Genomic DNA, 7,666 nt, shown 5'->3' with positions numbered 1-7,666 from the left:
GTGGAGTTAGTCTTCTGGAACCAAAGGTGTGGATTTCAATGGGTTAAGCCTTTTGAATGATTATCCTTTGATAAAAGATTGAGTGGGTTAGGTCATTGTTTTAGTTACACTTGAGGAAGATATAAGGGCATTGTTTCAAAGCAAAGGGATAGATAGTTATTTCTACATCAAATCATTGGTTGACCACTGACCTCTGCATCACTTAAGGTGCCATCTCTACTTATAATTCAACAAACTATATCATTCACTCTCTACCTAAACTGTGCTAATTCTTCATTTGCAGGTCACCAAAGAAGAGGGCTAATAAAGTCGAAGCACCAGTGATAAAGGGTGAGATGCCAAAATCATCTGGGAAATGGTATTATCAATTCACATCCTCAATGTTTATTAGTGCTTTTTGTTCAAGTACCATTCTGTGTTAATCATATGTAGTTACAGATATAGTAAGAAGGAAGACAAGTCTCAATCTGATGATAATGGGGCAGTTACAGATATAGTTCTCTCTAAGGATAATGTTGTTTAGTCGATGTATAAGTTGAGAGAACCAAAAGAATATTTAGGTCTACTAAAAACAAATGGAACTTTTGATATTTTAGGATATAAAATGTTTATTGATGGATTTGACAAGAATAAAAAGTATACAGACAATCAATTTTTTCTTCCATAAAATGGTTCCTATGTTAACAACTTTTACTTTGTTTCTTGATTTTGTTCCAGCATTTAATGTGATTGTAATATTGGTTTGTAACTGAAGGAGGACAAAGCAAAAAGAGTAAACAAGTTGCATTTGCGAACACACCTACAAATGGAAGTGGAAGAAAATCTAAGGGGGCTAAGGAAGTAAAAACTATAACAGATCAGGACCAAATACGGATATCATCAGATACAGGTGCAAGGAGTTCAAATGACGAACCTTTGGTATGTAAACTGCAAAATACCATTTTTGGTTTTAAACTAAACTTGAGTATGCATTTCAGTTATTTATCCTAAAAATGTAGAATGCATGGAGATCATGTTCACACACTGATTAGTAGACTTTGGGAGTCGGGCTTCACTTCAGAAATATATGAAGAATATGCATAAGTATTGGAAACTTCTTAGATTGCTTAACATACCCGTCACCTTAAAAAATAGTCTCTACAAAGATAGTACAAGGCATTTCACAAGACATTGCAGTGATCCTTCATAGCACTACCTCCCTAAGTGGCTCATGATGGAGGTTATAATGTTTTAGAATGTTACGACAAGTTTCAAGTTGATATCAACCCATTTTTAAAGGCTTGAGACTCATTGGTGTGTCTATAAACCTTGAGTCCTTAAGACCTATAGGGCATTTAGTATCTAGGGAAATAGGTAGGAATACCTTAATAAGGATAATTTAGGTCCTAGGGTCCTTAGGATAAACTAGTCTTTTTAATAGGTTAATAAGTCCATTTAAATGATTTGGTAAAGTTTCATCACTTAGCAATTTCAAAAATTCAAAAGTTACAAAGTTATAAATATGAATTTTCAAATTATAATGGTCATGGACATTTAGGAGGGAATTAGTTTCTTTATTGTTTTAAGCCAAATTAAACCATCCAACCAATTTGGATCGGTTGGCGTAGTTGATAGGAATTTATTAAATGTTTTACAAATCCATTATACAGGCAGAGAATCCATGGTAGGGACTACCACAACAAATTGAATAAAAAAATTCTGATTTCTTGCAAAGTTAAAAGGTTTTTTGGTATGATTCAAAGTTCTTATTGATTGGATTGCCTTGGATAATGTTTTGATCATTCATATTTCATCTCTTTGAATTCTTTCATGTTCTAAAAACCCTACTATAGTCACTATTAATCATTTTGGTACTGTTCAGTCTTTGGAAAATCTGATTTTAAGACAGTTTTGTGTAGATTTCACACTATGAATGTAGCACTCTAATTCTCATATGATGAAATCTTATTGACATACATAATATCAATTTAACATGTATAGTATCTTACTAATCTTGGAAATGCAAGTTTGATTAATTTATGTGGTGATCACCATAAAGAAGACTAAGAAACTAAGTGAATTTGGAGGATAGGATGAAGGTTAGAGAGTTTTGGCCAAACAAGGGCACTATTTTATGATGGAATGTGTATAGACATGTTGTATACAAGGTGTTACAACCTTTATTTGTTGCAAGAAACTTTGGGAAGCATGACATTGAGGAAGCCCTAAATTTAAGGGTTTCGAGGGCACAATTTGGGGCTTTTGTACCAAGAAACCTTTGGAGTCAAATTGGATTCATATTACTTTGATTTTAACCTATTTATGACACTATGCAAATATTTGGAGCTTGGGAGTTAGAATGGTTAGCACTTCCTTTGTAAATGCGTGAGATTTAGGCCTTAAAAATCTAAGAAACAATGAAAACAGTAATATACCTTCCAAAGCAACCTAACCTATCCTTTTGGTACGTTAAGTTACTCCATAAGGGTACTCAAATATATAATTTATTTTCCTAGTGTTTTGGAAAATTTTGAAGAAAAATCCTTGTGAGTGCTGTTGCAGGGCTACAAGGCATGCTATTAGGCCTAGTTTGAGGAATATTGAAGTTTTGGTGTCTAAACCATTGAATAAAGTTTGAAAACTGTTCAAGTACCTTGGATTGCATATTTTAGGGCTATTAGATCACATGATAAGATTTGTTGGTGGATAATTTACCATTTCACTTATTGAAGGCAGTTTTGGTCACTAGATTCAATTGTGCATTTGGTTGCAGACTGGTCCAAAGGGCTTCTAACAAAGGTATACTCTACCCTGTAAGCGAACTCCACTCTACATGCCCAACCCTCAAACCTAGGGTTCTCAACTAACTTAGATCAATCACAACTTCTTAAGGACTCCCCTTCTCCAATAGGCCTAAAAAGGAAAACTCTCCCTAGATGGGTTTAGAACTCAACTTTCTTGATAGAAAAGGTTTCTATGGACCTAATCTCTCAAAAACACTCAACTTTAAAGTTCTCAAACCCCCAACAACTGATTTGCATAATTGTTACCAACATTTCTAATTGGGCTAATTCTAGCTTTCCCAGTCAAACTTTGAAACTTTTTAAAGGGCCACACTATATTTTCACCTCTTTAGACACCCTTTAAGCACCTCTTAGAGATTCCAAAAGATCAAACTATGACTCTGTTCTAGCACCAACTAACACCCACTTTGAGTCACAAACCTAATTGGCCAGATTAGCTTGGGTTACAAAGGAAGTATGAGTAAATGGGTTCACAGACCTAACTCCACCCCTTGAAACTCTTCTTCACATCGAATTAATCCTCCTACACCCTTCATGGGTCAAATCAATGAATTTGGAAGCCTGAACCTTCTTTCTTCTTCAAATCTAGACTAGACATATAACAATGTTCAGTCTAGGGCTTGCTAGTAAAAATAGGTAACCTACACCTACAATTCTGAATCTCTGCCATCTTGAAGTACCCTCTCCTAGCTTGCATTTCCCAAAGTGGCATTGAAATCCCACATTGGAATTGCAAGTTAGGATGCCATCTTGAAGAAACCCTCAAATTAAGGGTAAATCTGACCAACCTCTACAAAAATTGATGTAACTTCTGTTGTAGATAAGATAAAGACTTCAAACCAAATGAAATGGAACACTAAATCAATCATCTATCCAACCATACCAAACCTTCACTCCTACCAATCCGTACAGGCCATACATAAATGAAACAACAGAGAAAAAGGCATAAATTCTGAGTTTTATTCAATGTTTGTTGCTCATTGGTCAAGTTGATCACATATAAGTATAGATATCTAGTATGGTTGGATAGATTTGTGAATATTCTTTCTATTTCACTTGGAATGAGGTTCTAATTCACTCTACAACTCAAGATATTCCCATTTTACTAACTGTTGTCTCCATTTTGTACCATTACTTAGGGTTTCATCTATTTTCCCTCATATCTTGAGATTCCACCATGAGAAATTAATGAACCTTGGTGGAATCTGAGTTAAGACAATTTTTTTTATGTTCTTTTTTGTTTTAGGTCAAAAGAATGAGGCTGGAGAGAAAAACTTTATAGGCATGCAAGATTGATGTGCATGCTAGAAATTCGTAGCAACATCTTCCATAACTTGCTACAGAGAAGGTTTCAAGGCTTGAAACTTGGTATGTGATCATATTACATGATCCCCCTCATGTACCAATTTCTGGATTGAATTTTTTCTCAAGGGGTAGGGTACTTCCTTTATTAATGGATGCCTAATTGCTTACATTCCTAAGTGAGCCTTAAAAAACTCAGTTGTTGCATACTTCTCTTGAGATCCCAAGGCTTTAGTATGTTATATAAAACCCAAAAGGGTATCCAAATCAGTGATTCTTTTCTTTGTGTTGTGAGGATATGTTTGTGATTTTTTATGTTCAAGACTACAAGCCTAGTCTTGAGTTTGTGAAGCAACTAGCCATGAAAGTTGCATAGTTTGAATCTAATGTTGGATTCATGTTAGTTTGGACCCAAATAGACCCTTTCCATGCTTGGAGGTCATCCCTGGTCCTCATTTGTATTTGTGGGGTTTTGTGTCAAATAAGCCTATGGGCCACTTTTTAAGCATAAATTTGAGTAATATAGGTGATTTTTCAAGGCAAAAAAGATTTTTATGTTTTGTAGAAGGTTATAAAGGTCCCTAGGGTCATTATGTTAAGTTTAAGGTGTCTAGGAGTTAAGATGACAAAAATTGCAAAAAATTGCAAAAGTTGTCAAAGTAAAATTGCAAAAATGTTGACAATTTTGTAGGAGTTTGGGAATTGGTGAAGGGCTAAGGATTTTGAATTAAGTCATTTTAATATTTCCAAACCTTTTCCAAGTCATGGAATTGGAATCAATTGAAAAATGTAAAAATTGCACTTTTTGTGCAAAGTTGCATTGTTGAAAGTTGTAAAACTTGCTCAAATTTACAACTTAGTGGAAAAAGGGTCGTGAGATCGAACTGTCTCTTCCATTAGCTCTGGGTGGCTAGGTAAACCCTATCCCTAGCCTTGTCCCATCCTGTTTATTGCTTGAACGTTCTCGGGCATGCCGAACCAAAATGTGCCTAAGGGTCACTAAATGCCATAGGGCTGCAATCTTTGACAGGGCATATCTCAGAGCTTGTACGAGGTATGGATGTATTCTAGTTCTTATAGGACCATGTTGTGGAGACTTACAATAACCTCTCTCACTTTTCAGAGATCATACTCTGTTTTGATTTTGCGATGCCATCTTGGGTGATGCTAAAACTTGTAGTGTTGGCCAGTACAAAGTTGCCAACTGCCAAATCTCTCTCACCTTTCATTACGGGATCAAACTGTCTACTCTATTAGCTCTAGGTGGTCGAGTAAACCCTATCCCCAACCTTGTCCTATCTCGTTTAGTGCTCAAACATTCTTGGGCATGCCAAACCAGAATGTCCCTAAGGGTCACTAAATGCTATAGAGCTATGATATTTGATAGGGCATATTTTGGAGCTCGTGTGAGGTATGGATGTGATTCCAATTCCTATAGGACCATGTTACAGAGACCTACAATAATGTCTCTCTCTTTTTAGAGATCATACTCCATTTTGATTTTGCGACGCCATCTCAAGTGATGCTAAAACTTGTAGTGTTGGCCAATACAAAGTTGCCAACTACCAAATCTCTCTCACCTTTTTTTGTGGGATCAAATTTTCTACTTTGTTTTCTCTAGGTGGTCGGGTAAACCCTATCCCCAACCTCCTCCTATCCCGTTCAGCGCTCAAATGTTCTCAGGCATGCCAAACCAGAACGTTTCTAAGGGTCACTAAATTCCATAGAGTTGCGATCTTTGATGGGGCATATCTCAGAGCTCATACGAGGTATGGATGCTATTCTAGTTCCTATTGGACCATGTTGCAGAGACCTACACTAACTTCTCTAGCTTTTTGGAGATCATACTCCGTTTTGATTTTGCAACGCCATCTCGAGTGATGCTGAAACTTGCAGTATTGACCAGTACAAAGTTGCCAATTACCAAATCTCTCTCACCTTTCATCATGGGATCAGACTGTCTGCTCCGTTAGCTCCGAGTGGCCCAATAAACCCTATCACCAACCTTTTGCCATCTCATTTAACACTTGAACATTCTTGGGATTAGTTAATGGATTGGTTAATAGATTCATGTCGAGCTTCCAATTGTTGATTGATAACCATTAAATGAGACCAAGATAGTTAAAAGTTTGTTAGGGATACTTTTGAGGACTTTATGACCTTATTGACACTCCCATCCCCAACTCATAAATAAGGAAAAATATGGAAAAGATGACATGATCTTGGGTTGAAGTAAAATCTCAAGAAGTGATGCACTTAATGAGCCATAAGAAGCCTATGTGTACATTCCCCAACTTATAACAAATGGTTGGATATAAAGGCTCCATATGTTGGCCCAAAAATGGAAGCCAAGGATGTAACCGTGCATGTATTGGCATAGTCTCCCTACGAGGATCCCAATTATCTACTACTATTATTAATGTGGGCATCATTATATGATCTAGAATGTTATGAAGTACTGAAGCATGTAGTAACTTCTCCTATGTCTCTAGAACAATCCATCAAACCAAGGAGTCATAAGGTCTTCTCCCATCAAAATGAATAGTTTTAAGGTCTTCTAGGCCTTTTCAAACTTGTTTTTATCATGTTTGGTTATTTTTAGGCTTTCTTGCATTTAGACCCTATTGTGTGAACCCTTGAAAAAATTTGGTATTTCTATAAACCGGTTGATTCATAAGGCGTAACACTTGATGAAGCTTTTACAAATGGAGTTGCAAGAAGAGTGGTTTTAACCATGGGGGAAACTTTTTAGTTAAGCGCACTTGAGTTGGAGTAGTACTAGGATGGGTGACCTCTCAAGAAGTATTGGTACTTCACCTCTCTAAGCATCAATTAGATTCAATTAGTGCTAAGTGTTCTATTCATTATCATGAGAGATTAGTTCATGTAAACCACTACTCATGAAACATGGGTCAATGAATTTGTCTCAAATACTACACAGTTGAATTTTGATAGCAATATCACAATTTGACTTCTTGTAGAAATGTCTCCTACTTATCAATCAATGAGCTTAAGGGGAATTTTAATGAATGGTTCATAAGGCACAACACTTGGTGAAGGTTTTGCAAATTGTGTTGTAGGAAGAGTGGGTTTAATCATAGAGGAAACTTCATAGTTAATGTGCTCAAGCAAGAGTAGTACTGGGGTGGGTGACATCTTAGGAAGTTCATGTACCTCAACTCTATGAGAATCACCTAGATCCAATGAGTGCTAAGTGTTCTATTCACTCTCACGAGAGATGGGTTCTTGTGTCCCACTACTCGTGAAACATGAGATAATGAGATTGACTAAAAAATTACACACTTGAATTCCATTAGTACTATCACAATTTGACTTTTGAAAAAAGATCTAAGCCTACTTATCAATAACACAAATTTCTAGACCATTTGACATATCCTAGCATATACATACATATCCAATCTCCATGGTGATAGATAGATTGATTTATGAGATGCACACATATGCAAATAGGGAAATCTATGAGAAGAAGCAAAACATTTTTTAATACGATTGACTAGCATGCCAGACAAGCCTCCTAAAACATTCAATTATATCCTTTGTCTAGTTCATATTGAAACAAA

The sequence above is a fragment of the Cupressus sempervirens genome, chromosome 5 (assembly GCF_028749045.1).
Source record: "Cupressus sempervirens isolate cs-2001-9-10 chromosome 5, ASM2874904v1, whole genome shotgun sequence".
Taxonomy (NCBI): domain Eukaryota; kingdom Viridiplantae; phylum Streptophyta; class Pinopsida; order Cupressales; family Cupressaceae; genus Cupressus; species Cupressus sempervirens.
Note: the sequence above shows the minus strand (reverse complement) of the source record.